Source organism: Ailuropoda melanoleuca, chromosome 3, assembly GCF_002007445.2.
Source record: "Ailuropoda melanoleuca isolate Jingjing chromosome 3, ASM200744v2, whole genome shotgun sequence".
Classification (NCBI taxonomy): domain Eukaryota; kingdom Metazoa; phylum Chordata; class Mammalia; order Carnivora; family Ursidae; genus Ailuropoda; species Ailuropoda melanoleuca.
Window position 1 is genome coordinate 51,810,507 of NC_048220.1, and position 21,193 is coordinate 51,831,699.

Here is a 21,193-nt window from a genome sequence, read left to right on the forward strand (position 1 = left end):
AGAGAGTGGTTCAGGGCTTAGAGCACTCCTGCTTCATGTGCGCCAGCAGCTCTTTCAGCGGGCTGACAAGTCTGTGGAACTCCCCTCGGAATTATGGGGATTGTTTGAAGATTTTATTTATCTATTTGACAGAGAGAGCACAAGCAGGGGGAGCAGCAGGCAGAGGGAGAGGGAGAAGCAGACTCCTGGCAGAGCAGGGAGTCCGATGCGGGACTTGATCCCAGGACCATGGGATCATGACCGGAGCTGAAGGCAGAGCTTAACTGGCAGAGCCACCCAGGTGCCCCCAGAATTATGTTTTAAATGCATTAAAAAAAAGGCAAAAATGATGCTAGAGGAAGCCAGTTACACTGTAACCAAATATTTAAGAAACCAAAATATTTAAGAAAACGAATTTGTATTGGAGTAGTATGTGCTTCTTTATTAATGTACAAAATCACAAGCTCTAGTGGTAGATCTAATGACTGTTAAAATTTATAAGTAGTGATGAGCTTAAATAATACTCTGAAATCAACAGCAATTGCAGAGTGACAAGGACATTTCTAATGGTGACAAAGTCAGGTACTGCCAGTACCTATGCTGGTTGGTTGCTCATATCCATCATTAAAGGAAAATGCTAAATTTCAGGTAGAGATTAATGAAAAATAAAATGTAATTATTTTCCTGCCCCAGTCCCCAAACCAGGAGTCCATAGATCTCAGGTTAAGATCCCCCTGGTGAGAGGCATTTGGCTCGAATATTCATTGGACCATTACTGGCTATTCGACCTTGGCCAAGCTAGCTTAACCATACACAGTCTGTTTCCTCCTCTGTAGAGGGTAGATGATACCTACTTTGCAGAGTTGTTGGAAAGCTTTAGAATAGTTTGCCTAGCCTAACTCCTTGTGTCAAGATAGTAGGCATGTTGGTTCCTCTGGTGGTCTTTCCTTTAGTAGTTAAATGATGAAATAACACTCCTGCTGACCGATCGGGACAGACTTTCTACTAAGGAGAGAGACCAGAAATAGATTATACTGAGAGAAGAAAACTCCTTTTACCTTTAGATTCTCTTAATGGTTGTTTTGACCTGTAAGGGGTGTAAAGTGTGGGGTCATGGTATAATATGAAGGAAAGGAAGCATTACAAAATTTGGGGGAAGGAGTGTATTAAGAAATCTCCTCCTTGCCTTGTGATCCACAGCCTTCACTTGCAAAGAAATAGCTTTCTGCTCATTATAGAGGTTTGAACTGGAACTCGAAGTGACTTTGCCACGTAGCCCATTTGGGCATGAGCTTTACCATTTGTCCTGTAGGTCCCCTGATGTTTGACTGGCTGCCTGTCTTGGCTGCTTCTAGAAGGGGCAAATTTACTACCTTCTTAGATCACACGTACTGTACCTCCAGAGCCCCCAAAAGTCTGGTTACTCTATTAGAGTCTGGTTTAATATGTGAGGTATGGGTCTAGTTTTATTACTTAAGGAGAAACTCAGAACAGTGGATGCCCTGGTTTTGTATGAATATTTTCCTAGGCAAACGTACTTCTAGGGGGGGCACGAGGATGTGTTCTCTTTCTGGCCGGCCACACGAGAAGGTCTGTGCACAGTGCCGGGCGATCCTTTTTTCTCTGATGACTTTTAAAGGCAGGATACCGTTGCGTTTGATCCGTCCCTTCAGTGGGGGTGTGAAGTCTGTGAGGCAGTGGAGTTTCAGAGTTTCCTTGTCCCTTGGGTAATACTAACACCCCATTTAATGTCTCCTTTTCATCAAAACCAGATTTGTCGTCTCACTTATTTCCCAGTGCCTGGCCGAGATAGTGATCTTTATGAAAACAAACTGGCAGTAACTCAAGCCAGATAAGATGGGAGCGCTGTGCCTCAGCAGAAGGAAGCTGTTAAAGGGAACAGATGGAGACGGTATCTAAACGACTTCGAGAAGGTGTACGCTTGCTTGTCTCAGAGGCACTTCCTGTCTCCAGGGGATGTTAGAATCAGGAGAGCTGCTGGGGACCTGCTGGCCTTCCCCAGCCCTGCCAGCCACCCTCTTAGCCGAGCGCTTCCGACAACACCCAATGCCCACAGCAGACTTCCTATTCTTGGACATTTCTGAATGCAGAAGTGGGGTACAGAGAGCAAATACACTAAACTGTTACATGGTATGGTTAGAAAAACGGGGTGTTGCAATTTGTAGAGAATTACCAAATCCACAGTGTAGAAGTTACTGATTTTCAACATATCATTTATTGAATCACCAAAGGTGAGGACCAACCTTGTCATGATAATCTCAAGGTAAAAGCAGGACTTTTAAGAGGTTCCATTGCATTGCCCATCACTCCCGTTGTTGGTTATTACTAACCAATTTCCTGGGTACATATGGATGGGAAGCTCTCAGGACAATGGAAGGCAAGAAACCTGTTATCTGCATTTATGAGAACTTACGTCTGGGCTCTCTGCAGTTTTTACTCTTCTGTTAACCTAAATTCAAGGTACCTAAGCTCATGCCTTATCCTGTATTAACTTGCTTACTTACCTCCTTGCCTCATGATTTTCTTTCTTCTGATCCAACATATCCAATCAGAAGGGAGATTTTATGTTCCCCCAGTGTTACTTTCATCATATCACCCTCTTTTTAAGAGTCTTCCTTTGCTTCCTATCATGTCTCAACTCCTCAGGCCCTCAGGTGATGTCCTTTTATTTCATACTTCTCTGATCATCAGCGTGGGTCTTTGGGTTCATGAGGGTGGCTTGGTCATGGTCAGATACTGCTCATTCCTCTTTATCCTTTCTTTCATGGGATTTTCTCTCTGCCAAATTCCACGTTCTCCCAGACTCCACTCTGGTTTGTCCTGGAGCGGGTGTCTTGGCCCACAGTGCCTCGCCGGCATCCTTGCATCCCCCTCTCACACATTTGGATTATTTGGTAAAGTGGGGTTTATCCTGGCCTTTTGTTATTTCACATACGTTGGTTGACTTGTTTCCCCAGCAAGTTAAAGTTCCTCAGTAGAGTGGACTCTGCTCTATTTATTTTACATGTTAGAGTTGCCATCCAATTACCAGGATATGGTAAGTGTTCAATATATACTTAGAGGGAGTTGACAAAAGGTGCTGAGAGTTAGATATTTCACAGGAGGAGATGGAGCCTTCATGTGGTCATCAGCATTAAGTGGGTCTGTTTTATAGAACCAGAAACTCAGTCTTCCCCAATTTATTCAGAGTTGATCCAGGATCAGCTCAAGGAACTAATTTATTAAAGCCAAGCTCAGGGGCGCCTGGGTGGCTCAGTTGGCTACGCCTCTGATTTCGACTTGGGTCATGATCTCAGGGTTCTGAGATCGAGCCCCATGTCAGGCTCCACGGTCAGTGGGGAGTTGCTTCTCCCTGTCCCTTTGCCCTTCCCTCAGCTCATGTGTGAGCGCTCTTTCTCTCTCTCAAAAAAATAAATCTAAAAAAAAAAAAAAAAAAGGATCAAGCTCAGGTTAGTGATTGACAGTTTACTCACAGTAAGAAGTCTAACTTCTGAGCAGCTGGACTATCTGTGTCAGCTGATGAGTGCATCCTTTTCCTGGAGGCAGAGTTGCCAGAAGATTGCTCTAGGGCCCTGGCTGGCCAGGATTACTGGTTTGAAGCTGCTCTGAAACCGTAGCATTGTGCTCTCTAGACTCCTGGGACATAGTGCCAAGTTCTTGCTCTTGAGTTTCATATCTTCCTAGAGGATGGCTCTGCTTTTAGCAATTGAAGGTTGATCTCTACAGTTGGGAGTAAGACCTGGTCAGTGGCATTCTAAAGGCCAGATTTGATTTGCTGGGGGAGGAAAGGGAAGGTGACTTAGACAATAGCACATATGCATTCAAAAGGGTTTGGATCAGAATTGCCCAAGGTATAGCCAGGAATGTGACAGGATGAGATTTGTGCATGAGATGAATGTTGTCACTGCGGTGAGAGCATGCGTGATTGTGTAAGGTGGGGGGGGGGCATTTGGAAGGGGCAGGTGGGAATGCTGTGTGATGCTGAGGGGAGGGGATAGCGTTGGAAGACAAGTATGACTGATGTCTGCTAAGTTGGTTTTTCCTGAGGTTGATGGGGCTAGTAATTTTCATATGAATAAGGGATGTTATGAATAAGCTATCCTCAAACTACTTTTACTGAATACTTTTTTACATAGAACTTTAGAGTATATAGAATAATATATATATAGGCATAAAATGGTTATTTTACAAGTACAGTTTAATGTGAATCATAATGAGTTTTTTATACTCTAAACTGGCAGAAGCTGTGGGGGATTAATTCCCAGAATACAGCTTATTATTCTTTTAGCACTGCATATTTTTAGAAGCTTAGAGCTACGTGTTTTTGAGGACCTTCTTTGTCCCATGGGCAGCAGCTAGGGAGTGTTTTGAAGTGGGTCGAGCTCAGAAAGGCTGGTTGAATAAATACTAATCGATGGGCTGATAAAGGAGGGCTTACCACCTTTGAGCAACTGATGATCGCCAAACATATGTAAGAAGCTGAATGGGTAGCTTTTTGGAACTACCAGTCATGATGTTTGCAAATGGGATTAAAGAACATTCACTTGGTCTAGAATAGGGATTGCCTCATTTTTTCTGTAAAGGATCAGATATTCTTTTTTTTTTTTAAGATTTTATTTATTTATTCGACAGAGATAGAGACAGCCAGCGAGAGAGGGAACACAAGCAGGGGGAGTGGGAGAGGAAGAAGCAGGCTCATAGTGGAGGAGCCCGATGTGGGGCTCGATCCCATAACCCCGGGACCACGCCCTGAGCCGAAGGCAGACGCTTAACTGCTGTGCCACCCAGGCGCCCCAAAGGATCAGATATTCTTGAGAGCCACAGTGTCTCTGTTGGAAAGACTCAACTTCCCTTGTAGCATGGAAGCAGCTGAAGACAATACAACAACAAATGCATGTGGCAAAGTCCCAATAAAACTTTATTTATGGATACCACCTGCAATATTCATATCAACTTATGTGTCCTGATATACTCTTGTTTCAAAGTTTTTCCACCATTTGAAATATAAAAAATACCCTTGACCTATAGACTGGAATGTGCCAATTCTTGGGTATAATGTAGAAATAGGATGGGTTGAGGGAAGAAACAGTACAATATACAGGCTGCTGTAGTAGTGCAAAAGGGAACTTCCCCCTTTTCTTGGCAACTGGTAGTTGTTACACTATTCATTTTCAGAACCCATGATGTTCTTAGCTGGTTTATTCGAACTGATGAACAGCTGTCCTAAGATACTTGGTCTCTAACTGCACTACTGTGGGGTTTTTTTGTTTTGTTTTGTAATAATAATTTTTTTATTATGTTATGTTAGTCACCATACGGTATATCCTTAGTTTTTGATGTACTGTTCCATGTTTCATTATTTGCATATAACACCCAGTGCTCCATGCAATGCGTGCCCTCCTTAATACCCAGCACAGGCCTATCCCAATCCCCCACCCCCTCCCCTCTGAAGCCCTCAGTTTGTTTCCCAGAGTCCCTAGTCTCTCATGGTTCATTCCCCCTTCTGTTTACCCCCCCTTCATTCTTCCCTTCCTTCTCCAATGATCTCCCTGCTATTTCTTATGTTCCATAAGTGAGTGAAACCATATGATAATTGTCTTTCTCTGCTTGACTTATTTTACTTAGCATAATCTCCTCCAGTCCCATCCATGTTGCTGCAAATGTTGGGTAATCGTTCTTTCTGATGGCTGAGTAATATTCCATTGTATATATGTACCACATCTTCTTAATCCAGTCATCTGTTGAAGGGCATCTCGGCTCCTTCCACAATTTAGCTATTGTGGACAATGCTGCTATGAACATTGGGATGCATATGGCCCTTCTCTTCACTACGTCTGTATCTTTGGGGTAAATACCCAGTAGTGCAATTGCTGGGTCATAGGGTAGCTCTATTTTTAACTTTTTACTGTTTTTGTCTCTGGATTCACAGGCTGTGGTTTAGTATTACGAGGTTTCTCCTGTTGCAGAACAAACTGTGTATGTACACAAATGTGTGTGCATACACACACACACACACATCAGAGGGAGGGCTCCTTACCTTAAAAACTTCAGGTTCTTCTAATTTTTTTTTACCCACCACAATGGTTCTTCATTCATTTATTAACCACATGGCAGTTTATTTCTAGATGTACATCTTAGTTTTCTTTTGGTAGAGTCCTATTTCTTCCCACTCTGGCTGACAGAGGAAATCACAAAAAGACTTCTTAAAATTAAGAAAACAATGTCGTTTCAGTTGTGAATCTTGTCTACTTTGAGAAGAATCAGAGTCTGAGGTCCACAGTCGATAGCCAAGTCCCAGGTAGAGAATTCACTAAATGGGAGCATGTTGTAGAGAGAGCTGAAACGTGGCAGACAGACCTTAACCAAACAGCCCAAAGGTGTGCGTATCCTGACGAGAACTTTTGCTGATCCATGGTTAGCAGATTAAGACAGATGGATTCTCTTGCTGGGAACAGTGTTTTTGTTGTTGTTGTTTTTAATACATTTAATTATTCAGGGAATACATGAATGTGTTCTTAATGAGGATGAGTCTAATTTCACATTTGACAATAAGCCCCCCATATTATTCCACAGCAGGGTAACTGTTCTCAATTTCTGTCCTTCTAAACCATTTTCTGTGTCTTTATGTATATAAATGTTCACAAAGTGTGTTTCTTAATATAAACTGAATCATATCATATGCATTGTAATGAAAATTGCCTTTTGAAAAAAAATACATCTTAGAAAACACAGGTCAAGATCTTTATTTTGGCCATGTTTTCTTCAGAATGGGGGTGAGAGGATGGCAGAGGGGACAGGAAAATCTTTCTGTGACTGATTCCGTAGTAAGTTGGCCTCCATTCTCAAAGCCTGATAGAGAATGAATGATGACTCTCTCATGGGATGCTCTTCAAGGCCCTCATCCCTTCCTCCCTCTCAGCCCCTGGGAGTCTAGTAGTCCACCTCCAGTTCTGCCTCATGAGGTCATGCTGCCCTTGCAAACAGCCTCACAGGTCTAACCTAAGACAAGTCCGTACTGGCTCATTCTTGCCAGACCATCCCTGGCCCATGGAAACATGTAGCACTCTTTGCTCGAACAGACTCAAAAGATGAGCCAGTCCCAGTGTAGCTTCAACGTTCCTTCACTTCCTAGTCCTCAGGGCAGCCAGCCACACTGCCTTTCACGTTCTGGATTCCCAGGGTTGAAGTCAGACATCGGCTCTCTGCTTCCTTAACCGTGGAGAACTGCTATGCAACTCCCCAGTCAGTCTCACCAAAAACCGTCTCATGAGGCAAGAAGTTGATGGTCCCACCCTTCATCTGAAGGGGAGAAGGAGCTGTGTAGGGGTCTCATGGAAGATTTTTCCAAAGAAATCCTTCTTCAGATCTTTCTCTGGAAGCTCATTACAGGAGAGAGACTCAGGTCTGGTTTTTCATTATCTCCCTTTGGCACACTTTCCAGGGTAGCCTGTCTTATAACTCACTTTGAAACCTGGTATTGCTAGTTTCTTGTGTTACAGTGAAAACTTACAGTGTAGCATCCTCCCTCCGTGTGTAAGGTCTGGTTTTTCTCTTCGCTGAGGACAAACAGAACTGTTGTATTGTAGGGGTTCTGTGATAGAAGACTGCCAAATTATTCACCAGTAGGGTCTCATGTAAATGCCACACACTTGCCAACACTTCATAAAATTGATCTTTAAATTTTTTGCCAATCTATTAAGTAAAAACCTGTGTCTCACTATTAAAAGTTTTTCTTTACTAGGCAGCTCTTCAAATGTTTGCCAGCCATTTTTAGTTTTCTGTGAATTGCCTTTTAATATCCTTAGCTCAGCTTTAAAAAATGCCTTCTATATTGATTTCTAGTTCTTTGTATTGTCTGAATACTAATCCTTTGTTATGTAGTAAATACTTTGTCTAAGCCTGGCCCTGCCTTTTAACTTTGGGAAATTGGACGGTATCAGACACCATAAATAATTCTCCTTTGTATGATTTTTTGTTGTGTCTGGCTTAAGAAGACCTTCCTTCTCCAAGGTTATAGTCCTACTCCCCTATATATTCTTCTAATGTTTTCATAAAAATTTTTTAATGTGTAGAGCCTTAATTCACCTGGAATATTTTTGTGAATAGAACTCTTAATTTTTTCTCACATGGAGAGTCAGTTCTCTCAACACTGTTGTAAAAAGCCAGCAGCATGTTCTCTGGCTACTGGGATAAGAGTATTCAAAGAGCTAGTTAAAGAGAACGGGATGATAGGGGAGAAAGGCACATCTTTGCTAAACATTCTAAAGGTCAAGGTGAAGAGACCTCTCGGTCCAGAAGATACTACTCTTCTGGGAAAGCTCTTGGAGCAATGGACTCTGAAGAGCCACAGTATACTAATGGACTGGTATAACATCAGAGCATTAAAATAGAGGCTGACTAAAATTGCAGGCAACTTATCCATAATTGTCCATTTCTTTCTGAGCAAGAAAAGCCTTCTTAAGCATTTTCTACATGAGTATTTTATCACCTCTAACAGTGAAATTTCTTCAAAGAATGTATATGAGATACTCTTTTTTTTTTTTTAAGCAAGCCCTTTGTTCATCCCCAGTAACATTTTTTTTCCAGATTAAGACTTTTTTTTCCTAGAGCAATTTAAGGTTCACAGCAAATTGAGCAGAGGGCACAGAGATTTCCCATATGCATCCTGCTTCCACATGTACACAGTTTTCCCACTTCTCAACAACTCCCACTAGAGTGCTATACATTGCTTAAAATTTGTGAATCTGCTTTGACACATCATAATCACCCAACGTCCATAGTTGACATTATGGTTCACTCTGGGTGTTGTACATTTTGTGGATTTAAACAAATATATAATGACATATTTATCATTATGAATACAAGGTACTCCTATCAGAGTACCACACAGAGTAGTTTTATTGCCTTAAAAATTCTCTCTTCTCCTCCTATTCATGCCATGCCCTCGCCTGGCAACCACCAATCTTCTTACTGTGTCCATTGCCTAGCCTTTTCCAGAATATCATATACTTGAAATCATACAGCATGTAGCCTTTTCAGATTGGCTTCTTTCACTTCATAGTAAGTATTTAAGTTTCCTCCGTATCTTTTCGTGGCTTGAAAGCTCATGTCTTCTTAGCTCTGAATAATACTCTATAATCTTGATGTACCACACTCTGTTTATCCATCCACCCACTGAAGGACATCTTGATTGCTTCCAAGTTTTGGCAATTATGAATAAAGCTGCTATAAACGTGTGTGTGTACATGTGTGTAGGTTTCTGTGTGGAAATAAGTTTTCAACACCCTTGGGTGCATAACAAAAGAGCACAATTGCTGATATTGTATAAGAGTAGGTTTAGTTTCTTAACAAACTGACTGTCCCCCAAAGGGGCTGTGCCATTTTGCGTTCCCACCAGCAAAGACTGAGAGTTCCTCTTGCCCCACATCCACACTAGTATTTGGTATTAACAGTGTTCTAGATTTTGGTCATTCTAATAGATGCGTAGTGATACCTCATTGTTTTAAGTTGCATTTCCTTGATGACGTAAGATATGGAACATCTTTTCTTAAGCTTATTGGCTATCTGTATATCTTGTTTGGTGAAGTCTCATTAGTACTTTCCAGTTTATTTTTCCAAAACCCTTCTAATTTGTTTACAAACGTTGTGTCTAAGAGGTCAGGAAAGATGATAAAGATGGCCAGTTAATCTGAGCTGAAAAACTTGAAAACTGACCTCTCCTGCATCTTCCCATCATTGCTCCAGGTTTCATAGGTAGACGGAGGCTCATTGTCCTCACCATTGGAAAAGCAGCCCCCAAGGCCTAGCATAAGTGAAAAACATATTTACTAAGAATTCTAAGCCTTTTTCAAACCTCTCTTGTGCTTCTTCGGTGATGTAAAAGCCAGTAGTGATTGCTGATTTGAGTCCAGGATTTTTGCCTTATTTTATCTAAATCCTTGCACAGAGACAGATTGGAATATTTGTCCCTTGGGCAGAGGACAGCGGATGCTAGGGCTATGAGGTGGGGATGGAGAAGACACTTTCTAGAAGCTGAAAGAAGGCCAGTGATGCCAAGCATCAGGCAGGGGCTGGAGCTCAGAGGCTTGTGGCCACCCGGTCTTTAGTGGGCCTGGTGCTGAAGACAGTGGATAAGTCATTGAAGGGTTTCAAGCAGAGTGAGATCAGGTTTGCACTACACAAGAATTCTGACTCTGTGAAGGCAAATTGGCATTGGGGAGCAGTAGATCCCAAAGAAACAGTTGAGAAACATTTGCAGTGATCCAGGTGAAAGACACTTGAGTACTTTACCTTAATTGTGTTTGAGAATATAAAAATATTGGGGCGCCTGGGTGGCTTAGTTTGTTAGGTGACCGACTCTTGGTTTCAGCTCAGGTCGTGATCTTGGGGTCCTGGGATCGAGCCCCATGTTGGGCTCCGTGTTCAGTGGAGAGTCTGCTTCAAGATTCTCTCCTTCTGCCCCTCTCCCCACTTGCTCTTTCTCTCTCTCTCAAATAAATAAATAAATCTTTGAAAAAAACATGAGGTCTGTATTTTTTAAAGTAGAATAAAAGCCCTATAAAGTATGGTATAGAGTAAAACTTTTTAACCTCAATGCCATTTTTTAATTTAAATTCAATTAACATATAGTATATTATTAGTTTCAGCGATAGAGTTCAGTGATCCATCAGTTGTATATATACGCCCAGTGCTCATTCCATCATGTGCCCTCTTTAATGTCCATCCCCCAGTTACCCCATCCCCCCACCTCTCTCCCCTCCAGCAACCCTCAGTTTGTTTCCTATGATCAAGAGTCTCTCATGGTTTGTCTCCCTCTCTGTTTTCGTCTTATTTTATTTTTCCCTCCCTTCCTCTACGATCCTGTTTTGTTTCTTAAATTCCACATATGAGTGAAATCATATGATTGTTGTCTTTCTCTATTGACTTATTTTGCTTAGCATAATATTCTCTAGTTCCATCCCCATCATTGCACATAGTAAGGCTTCATTTTTGGATGGCTGAGTAATAGTCCATTGTATAGATACACCACCTCTTCTTTATCCATTCATCTGTCGACGGACATCTGGGCTCTTTCCGTACTTTGGTTATTGTGGACATCACTGCTGTAAACATTGGGGTGCAGGTGCCCCTTCAGATCACTACTTTTGTATCCTCTGGGTAAATACCTGGTAGTGCTGGGTCGTAGGTTAGCTCTATTTTTAACTTTTGGAGGACCCTCCATACTGCTTTCCAGAGTGGCTACACCAGCTTGCATTCCCACCAGCAGTGTATGAAGGTTCCCCTTTCTCCACATCCTCTCCAACATCTGTCGTTTCTTGAGTGGCTCATTTTAGCCATTCTGACTAGTGTGAGGTGGTGTCTTATTGTGGTTTTGATTTGTATTTCCCTGATGCCGAGTGATGTGGACCATTTTTTCATGTGTCTGTTGGCCATTTGTATGTCTTCTTTGGAGAAATGTCTGTTCATGTCTCCTGCCCATTTCTTGATTGGATTATTTGTTTTTTGGGTGTTGAGTTTGATAAGTTCTTTATAGATTTTGGATACTAGCCCTTTATCTAATATGTTATTTGCAGATATCTTCTCCCGTTCTGTCGGTTGTCTCTTGGTTTTGTCGACTGTTTCCTTTGCTGTGCAGAAGCCTTTTATCTTGATGAAATCCTAGTAGTTCATTATGCTTTTGTTTCCCTTGCCTTTGGAGACGTGTCTACCAAGAAGTTGCTGCAGCCGACGTTGAAGAGGTTGCTGCCTGTGTTCTTCTCTAGGATTTTGATGGATTCCCATCTCACATTTAGGTCTTTCATCCATTTCCCTCAATCCCATTTTTAAAAATCAGATTTGGACAGGACTGGTTACAAAACTTGCAGGGCCCATGGCAGAATGAAAACATGAGACCACTTGTTCAAAATTAAGAATTTCAAGGTGGTTACAACAGAGCATTAAACCAAATGTGGGGCCCATGGAACTGCCCTGTAGCTGACCCTGAATCCATATGATAGGGTGACTTGAGTCAGTCCCTGAGAAGCTTCTCTGTCTATTCCAGTGTAAGGCTGGTGACTCCCTTGCTGTAGGCAAAGGGGCAAAGACAGAAAGAAGCAAGCTCATGTAGCTCAAAGCCCTTCTTAAGTTTACTAGTGATGATGCATAAACTACAGAGAGGGTTGAATGCCAAATTGAAAGTAAGTATTATGACTGAGCTCGCTGAGTGAGGATGATGGTAGAAATTAGCAATGTTTATTATTTCTTGTTTAATGGCTGTGGCTGATGAAAACATAACTAGGAAAGGGAGGTACTATTTGAATCTGTTCCTTAGAGCTATTCCTTCCCAACACGTACCCATTTAACTGGCTTTCTGAGAACATATTCTTGCGTAGCTTGGGAAACAAGGTTTGGGCAAAAGGATTCCTTCCTGTCCAAAAAAATTTTTTTCTTTAAAGAATTGATTAAGATATAGCTTATCATCTCAATTTGAAGTGTTAGGACCATTCTCCTTTTGTTTGGTGCCTCTAGAAAATGGTGTGAAGAACTTGCTGTCCTTTTCAGAGGAAGTATCAAAAATTTCAGGTTCCTTAATTCCGAAAATTGAAAGTATAATGTATACATATATTTTTTTACCTACTAATAGCACAGAGGGAAGAATTAAGGCTGTCGAATTTGTCATTTGGGATATTCTGAAATTGGATGCTGTCTTTTTTATTGGTAATAAGTTGTCTTGGTGAGCTCTCTACCAGAGATATCTTAAGGGCAAAGTGTGAGAACACCTTTTAAAGCATAGCATACATTTCTAGGGAAAAGACCTTGTGCTCACAAAACCAAATCCTTTTCAGTAATTTTCAATGACTCAGAGCCCTGATATTTGCATAGTGATTCAACCAGCAAGGAGACTGGCTGCTGAGATAATTTGGTTAAGATAAGTCCTCTGGTTAATGCTTTTAAAAGGTTAATAAAGGCCTTTCCTGAGTAGCGTGCTCTCCAGTGGTTTCCAGGAACTTGTAATTATCTAAAACGCTACCTACAGAGCTGGGTAGTAATAGTGATATTAAAGTATTCTTTCAGAGAGACCCACAAGGCCTGTTCTGGACAGTTGACATTAAACACTGCAAAATTCCACAGGACAGACAGCTTGGCAAGTTTGATTCTGGTGCATTCTGTTCAGAACTAGTTTCTTGTTTTTTGTGTTTTTTTTTGCTCAATAGTGGTTTTGTCTTTCTACTAAAGGTCAGACTGCAGTTGTCCAGTACTGGTGGCTTTCCTTTGTGAGCCCAGGGGTGGGGGTGGACATACTAAGTTTTATTATGTATAATAAGCTGTCACAACACCAGGTTTTATAAATTTCAAAATGTAAATAAAGTCAACTGCATTTTAGAACTGCTGGTGAGCAGCTGCTGATTCTTAAATCCCTTGGGACATTTGTAGGTCTTCTCTGAGCTCATTCCCCGCCCCCCTGCTCTTTGGCGTCATGGGCCAGAGCCAATGTGGATGTGGTTTAGAGTCGGGTTTAGTTGGAATCCTGGTCTCATCATTGGGCCCATCGATGTAACATTGAGATTAAGTGGCTTCTGTAACGTGGGTACCACCACGACGTGGCAGAGCTCTCAAGTGACTGGCATGTTGCCTGCCACATGGGGGGATGGCACACACATTCATGCACCCGTGCAACAACTGGGGAGGGGGCGGGGTTTGAGTGCAGACCTGTGTGAGTCTGGCCGCGTGTCCTTTCTCTTCCCAGGGCATTGGGGGTTGGCAGAGGCCTTTAGCTGAAGCCTGTCCTTTACAGAGTGACTGGAAGTGGCCCATAGTGAACCTTGGCCTGCCTCAAGCTACAATACAATGCTACTGTAGTTTTTCACCTGCACGGACTTTAGGAAGAGTTTATAACTTATGTGTACTTAGACCTACTTTCAGTATGGCTGTTTTCTTGAGGAGCCTGCCTCAGTTTGTTCAGGGTAACAGCATGAAATAGCTTTCATTCTCTCTAGGCACTGCTTACAACTGTGCTCTGTTGAATCCTGGTTCCAGTCCCTGGATGATATATATTGGCCATGTTCTCTAATTCTTTAGTCTTTCTGAAACTCCCTCATCTCATATCCCGTTCAAACTGTGTACCTCTCCTACTCTCTGCTGAGCTCTAGCTCCTCCCCCCGTGACAGGAAATGGAGCAAGGGTCCAGCAGTTATTTAACTCGGCAAGTCGCAGTCGGTGGTGAGAAAGTACTTCCATCTGGTTCGTTCTGAGGTTAGGGGTCTCTGCAGATACTTTATACGGCTCTCTTGGGGCTGTGCTCAGCTTCCCCTCAGCCTCTTCTGCACAGGACCTGTTCAGGGGTTCTGCGTCTCACTTGGGCATTGCTGGGTGTTCCTGTCCCATTCATGCTCCCACCTCCTCCTCCAAGTCCAGTGGCCTGTTGCCTGGCTCAGCAGCTGTCTGGCAACCCTAGGGCTCCTGCCCCACTAACTTGAACATTCCTTGAAAAGGAATTCTGCAAACTCTAGGGCTCCCCTCACACCCTGCCCAGGGCTTAGAATGAACTGGAATGAACTGGAATATTCCCACCTTCTTCCCTGAGGTACTACACCTGGATCCCTCTCAGCTCGGCTTCCATGGAGCTCCTCCAGTGGGCTTCCCACCTTCCATATCTCTAGCTCAGAAACGGTTGCCAGTGTGTGTGTTGATGGGTACCCCCCCCAGTCCAGGTAATGGATGCCAAGGTCTCCTAAGTCCATAGCATGCACCTTTCTGATTCACTGCCAGCCAGGAGTGGGCCTGTGGGTTCTGCAGCTCAGCAAGCAGCCAGACAAGGAATAGGATGCCTGTCTCCCCTTCTTGCACGTACCCCCATCTGTCCTAGGGATTGTCTCAGAACCCCTCCCATGTTCCTAACTCATTGGAGAAGCAGGTAGTAACCTGCACTGGAAACTTGCCCTCCACACAAAGCCAACATCAACTCTTCTTCCTTTTCTTGGGGGCTGGCTGGAAAGAGGGGCTGTGGTCAGCTGGCTGGGCTGGTCCTGTGACCCCTGGGTAAGCAATATGGGGCCTTGTCTGTCCTTACATGTTTATGGCTTTCTAAGTCGGGTGCTCAGCCTCATTGTCCTCAGCCTTGGACCTTGGCTATAAAGCTAAGGATAAAAGAAAAAGTCCCTTTCAGTTGTATCTTCTTCACATTAGTAATATTCTCTTTCTTTAAAGACCTGCCATCAAGTGCTGGGAGGTTTTTTCCAGGCATCCTTTTTTGCAGAACCAGGTTAATACTTAGTGCTACTGGTGTAGGATTTGAGTTGTAGGCTTAAAAATAAATCTAACTTCAGGAAGGAACCACAGGAGTCTCCATGGATTCGTGTCCTCCCAAAATTCTTACGTTCAAATCCTAATGCCCAATGTCGTAGTATTAAGAAATGGATTGGGGAGATGATTAGTTCATGAGAGTGGAGGCCTCATGAATGGGATCAGTGTTCTTATAAAATAGACCCCACAGAGCTCTCCAGTCCCTTTTGCCATGTGAGAATATGTGAGTAGGTGCCAGCCATGAACCAGGAAAAGACCCCTTACCCAGATCATGCTGGTGCCCTGATTTTGCACTTTGCAGCCTCCAGAACTGAGAGAGACATCATTTTTTTAAAAAATTTATTTGAGACAGAGAGAGGGCACGCAAGCACGAGCAGGGGGCTGCCCTGCAGAAGGTGAGAGAATCCCAAGTAGACGCCCCACTGAGCGTGGAGCCCGATGCGGGGCTTGATCTCATGACCCTGAGATCTTGATCTAAGCCAAAATCAAGAGTTGGACGCCTACGCAAGTGAGCCACTGATGCCCCACCCCCCGCAAAATTATTATTAGCTGTAGGGATGGGAAGTTCAAGCTTCTCTGAGATTTCTTCAATTTCTGTCTACTGATTCCTTGCCAGTAACTTGGAAATGTAAAGGTTCTGCTGGAAAGATTGTTTGATAACTGCTGCTGCTTCACGCTCACCTAAGGAAGGGAAAATCAAAATAAACTGACAGTCACTTCAAACAATAGATTTGACGATTGGGTGTGAGTAAGCTACTTTATTGTTCCTGTATTCAACACATACAAGAGAGAAAAGGGAAGCCCCTGGAGGTACGTGAGTGAAATGATGATCCCTGACTGGGGATAATTAATCTGGCAGCAGCATGTAAACTGGATCATCTGGGGAGGGGTTGCTGAAGATACGGACCCCTAGTCAGAGGTCAAAGGCCAGACCAGAGGTCAAAGGGCCTTAATAGGGTAGGTAGCAATGTAGTAGAGGGGACAGGAGAGGGGAAGGGAGTGAGAAGCACAGAGTTGGTAGAAGCCAAGCGGCAACTGGAATGAGAACAGGAAGGGACATTGCATCATGAACAGAAATAGAGAATTAGAAAGGAAGATCAGTTTGAAGGTAGGAAAGATCAGGGTCTCCATTAGACTAAAGTGCTTTTGTGAGCAGGAAAAGGCACCCCTTCCTCCAGGCACAGGGCCTGGCAGGGGGAGCCCAGGCTGGTACCCTGGGCCAGGATCCTGTGCACAGGGTGCCCCCTGTACAACCGTACACAACGGCCCTGCGGAAGATTCTGGTAGAGCAGTGAGATTCCTGTGGTCACCGTACTTCCTCAGTGCCGTACCCAGGCTGTAAGATGTAAGGGGTGGTGCGCGTGTGTGTGTGTGTGTGTGTGTGTGTGTGTGTGTGTGTGTGTGTCTCCCATGCGTGCACTAGGGGGGTGGGGGGGATGGGGTGGAAATCTTGGGCCCATCTTGGTTGCTGAGAAAGCTAGTAGGTAAGAAAGCCTACCTTCTCTGCGTATATCCTTTTGTTCTTTTTTTTCTAATTGTAGTAAAATATACGTAACAGAAAATTGGCCATTTTAACCATTTTTAAAAGTACAATTCAGCGACATTAAATACATTCATATGTTGTACAACTGTCACCACTATCTCCTGAACTATTTCATCTTGCGAAACTGAAACACACTCCTCACTAAATCCTAATTCACCATTCCTACTCCGCCCAGCTCCTGGTAACCACCATTCTCCTTTCTGTCTCAAAGTATTTGACTATTCTAGGTACTTCCTATAAGTGGAATCATACTATTTGTCCTTTCACTTCTGGCTAATTTCACTTAGCATAATGTCTTCAGAGTTCATCTCTGTTGTGGAATGTATTAGGATTTTATTAAGGCTGAATAATCAATCCATTGTGTGGATTTACCTCATTTTGTTGATTCATCCATTGATGGACACTTCGGTTGTTTCTACCTTTTGGCTGTTATGAATAATGCTGCTATGAACGCTGGAATTCAAATATCTGTTTGAGTCCCTGTTTTCCCTTCTTTTGAGTACTTACCCAAATGTGAAATTGTTGGATCATATATAATTCCACTTCACTTTTTGGAGGAACCACCAAATTGTTTTCCACAGTGGCGGCACTGTTTTCCATTCCCACCAGTAATCCATGAGGGCTTTGACTGATCTACACCTTCACTAACATTTATTATTTTGAGTGTTTCTTGAGACAGCCATCCTACTGGGTGAGGTGATACATCATTGTGGCCGTGATTTGCATTTTTTCAGTGTCCCTATTATACTTTAATGCAGTTAATGCATCTAATGTATTTTATCATAAACGTATTAATTGGGTAAATAGAGTGTCTTGCCCCCTTTTTAAAACTATACATATTGGGGCGCCTGGGTGGCACAGCGGTTAAGCGTCTGCCTTCGGCTCAGGGCGTGATCCCGGCGTTATGGGATCGAGCCCCACGTCAGGCTCCTCTGCTATGAGCCTGCTTCTTCCTCTCCCACTCCCCCTGCTTGTTCCCTCTCTCGCTGGCTGTCTCTATCTCTGTCAAATAAATAAATAAAATCTTTAAAAAATAAATAAATAAATAAACTATACGTATTAATTGGGTAAATAGAGTGTCTTGCCACCTTTTTAAACTATACTTTTCAAGAATCTGCTAAGAAAGAACATCTGTGAGCCTTGTAAATTTATGGCCAAACCTTTACCCATCTGAAAACATACTCACGGGGCATGTTTTCACTTCCCTTTGTAATGTAATAAAAGTTTAAGATGTGTTTCATTCGACATGCCGAGTGTTTTACTATTTTTTAATTAGTTCTGAGCGTTTAAAAATCAGAAAAGCTTGTAAAGACTTGGATTTCCCACTTAAAGGAAATCGTGAAGGTAGGGCCCCAGTGGTTCTTGCTCTCACAAGGCTGCAGGGCTGAGTAGCACACAGCCCTCTCCCGGCCAGCTTTGCCCCTTGCCAGTAACTGCCTCACCCCTGCAGGCATCTGTTTGCAGGACCTGATAGAATGGATTTGCTGAAGCTGAAGTTAGTCTCCATTTATTCCAGTTTATATTCGTAATTTAGGTGATTAGAAGTGACTGATACTTAACGCTCTAGCTAGCTAGTTTCTACCTCCACCGACACTTTCCAGTAAATTCTGAAATCGGCCGTGGCACACCTGAAGCCCTTTGGCACAAGTCTTGCCAACAGATTGGTCCCAACTGGTTAAAGTTTGCTTCAAATCAGAGTGTTTCTTCTTAGCTGCGATAGTTTGAAATGATGTTTCTTTATATGCATAAGGCACACATACGCTTCTAGCTCTCTCGTGGGCTGGTGTAGGGCTCTTCGGCATGTTACCCTCATCCTCAGTCCCTGCTTGTTATTCTGGTCCGCCAGCGATCATACCGAGAAAACTGCCATTCACAGAGGCTTGATATTTGTGTTTGTGTGTGCCCATGCATTTAATATTCTGTGCAGATTCCAAAATGACGGCTTCAGACATAAACAGAGTGGATGCCTGTGGTCTGGAAACACAGTTAGCAACATCCGTGGGTATTTCGAATGTGAAGATGGTAAGTGGTAGGCTTCGGATCCCGTATCTTGCAGATAATCAGAACGGGAAGGTGTTAGGTGAGGCTGCCTGGCGGCCGGGAAGTAGAGCCATTGTGACACGTGAGCCGGCCCCAGAACACCCTCGCAGCGCATTTGTTATTGCACGGAGCTGGCCGGACTGTCGATCAAGCCACATTTCCTGAAACCTAAGAACACCAGGGTGTGATCATGTTCTCTTACAAGCAGCTCCTGTTCCTCAAACCTTGGCCTGACTCGCCTTGTGGTTTGCAGCCTGGCTCTCCCTGTGTGGTCGCGAGTGACTTCTTCCCTGAAGGTGAAGCGCGAAGTGAACAGGAGGGGAGTGCTAGAAGGAGGAGGCCCCTCGGTGCTCGAGGGGGACTCCCCGCCCAGCCTCCACTCTCCAGGTTTCTTCTCTGAAGCTCGTTCGGTCTTCTGTCCAGGCAGCTGAGCTGGAAAGCTCGTTGTCAGAAACCGAGTGGGCCCCGATGGTTTGTGCTTCCTGTCGGAGGGGAAACCGTCACGTGGGTCTCAGTGGTGTGTGCGTCTCCTGCTTGCCAACCCGTTGCTTTTTGTGTCTGTCACTCTTTGCCTGTCGGTCGTCTTGTTCCTGACCAGGCCTAACATCCTGCAGTGTCGTTTTGGAACTTCATTTTCTCACTACCCTAGAAGTTTCCTTTCTGGCTTCTTGCCCCTCCCCCGTAGAAATGCCACTTGTGTGTCATTTTTTCCCCATGGCGGGTGGGACAAGATTCCTTTTTATTCGTGTGGTGGACTTGCATTCCCCTCCTCTTTTAAGGGTTTGCCACGAGAAACAAGTTTTCTCTATTTCTGATGTCCATTTTAATACAGAACAATGATGAAATTGTTAGAGAAGTGAAATAGTACTTAATTATCTGTCTGGAAATTCTGGCATATCTCAAAGGCTTTCTGAGTGAGAATTCACTGTGGATGGCAGTTAAGGTGCCCAGTTCTCGAACGTGCTATAGGAGCAGGTCCCACTGGCACTTTTGGCCTGATGAGCCTGTCTCCTCCCTCTTCATGGCCACTCCACCCCAGCTAGCCACTATTTTTTTTTTAAGATTTTATTTATTCGACAGAGATAGAGACAGCCAGCGAGAGTGGGAACACAAGCAGAGGGAGAGGGAGAGGAAGAAGCAGGCTCACAGCAGAGGAGCCTGACATGGGGCTCGATCCCATAACGCCGGGATCATGCCCTGAGCCGAAGGCAGACGCTTAACCGCTGTGCCACCCAGGCGCCCCTTGCCACTATTTTGACTCAAAAGCTAGCACACAGTAAAGAAATTGACTTCGATAAAAAGGACCCAAGTTGGGGCGCCTGGGTGGCTCAGTCAGTTAAGCGACAGACACTTGATTTCTACTCAGGTCATGATCTCGGAGGTTGTGAGATTAGCCCCATATTGGGCTCTGCACTTAGTGAGGAGTCTGCTTGAGAGAGAGTCTCTCCTCTGTTGCCCCTCCCCCTGCTCACTTTCTCTCTCCCCCTTTCCTTCTCCCTCTTAAATAAAAAAATAAAATCTTAAAAAAAAGAAAAGAAGAGGATCCGAGTTGAAAAACTTTTTAGCCTGGCTTTGTTAAGATAAAATGATCCTGAAGCCCCCTGGGGCTCCTGCCATCAAATCACAGCGGCATCTCTACTTCTCAGCGCCAAGACCCACAGGCTCAAGGGTGGGGACATTTAACAGAGATTGCAGTCCCCAGCTGCCTTTGGTCCTGGGAAGATCACGGAGGTGGCTGTAATTAATAATTAACCTGCATATAAAAATCAAAGATGTCCAGCCAAGCACAGCAGCAAATGCTGCCACCTGGTGAGCTGATTCTGGTTGAGCAGGGTGAAAAGGACCTGGGAGGAACGCTCTCTGGCCACGGGAAACTGTCTACCTATCTAGCAGCTAGAGAGAACTGGGTTGGAGTCTTCTTGATTCTGGTATAATTGGAATATTTTGCTTCTCAAGCCTATTTTGTAATATTCTGTATACAGCGTGGGTGGTTGTTTAGAACTTTGAAATGTTTATTTGGTCATATATGCTCAAGGTACAAAAATTTAAAAGATCCAGAAGAGAGTACACAGTGGGAATTAGGTCTTCCTTTTTCCAGTTCCCCTCTGGAGGCAGCCACTGTTGATAGTTTCTTTTGTAGATTACAAGTGTAATTCTGAATAGTTACGTAGAGTTGTAATACCATGTATATAAATATATAAACACTTCATACACTCACATCTTATTCTATAATTGTTATGTAATTGTGTACACAATTGGAAACATAATAAGAGAGTTTTCAGTAATGATGATTTCCTGCAATCTTTTAATCGTGATTTAAGCAGAAGG

The 21,193-nt window shown here is 43.6% G+C and overlaps 1 protein-coding gene across 2 annotated transcripts in view; it reads left to right on the forward strand.

The window, feature by feature from the left end:
* Positions 1-21,193, forward strand: part of IQGAP2 (IQ motif containing GTPase activating protein 2) — a 283,284-nt gene that overhangs the window by 104,206 nt on the left and 157,885 nt on the right. Inside the window, exon 1 of one of the 2 annotated variants that reach the window (XM_019806525.2) lies at positions 19,139-19,161. The exons of the other annotated variant lie outside the window; for it this stretch is intronic. The gene's annotated coding sequence lies outside the window, so the exon portion shown is untranslated. Of the gene's footprint in view, positions 1-19,138; positions 19,162-21,193 lie in introns of those variants that run through there. 2 annotated transcript variants of the gene reach the window in all.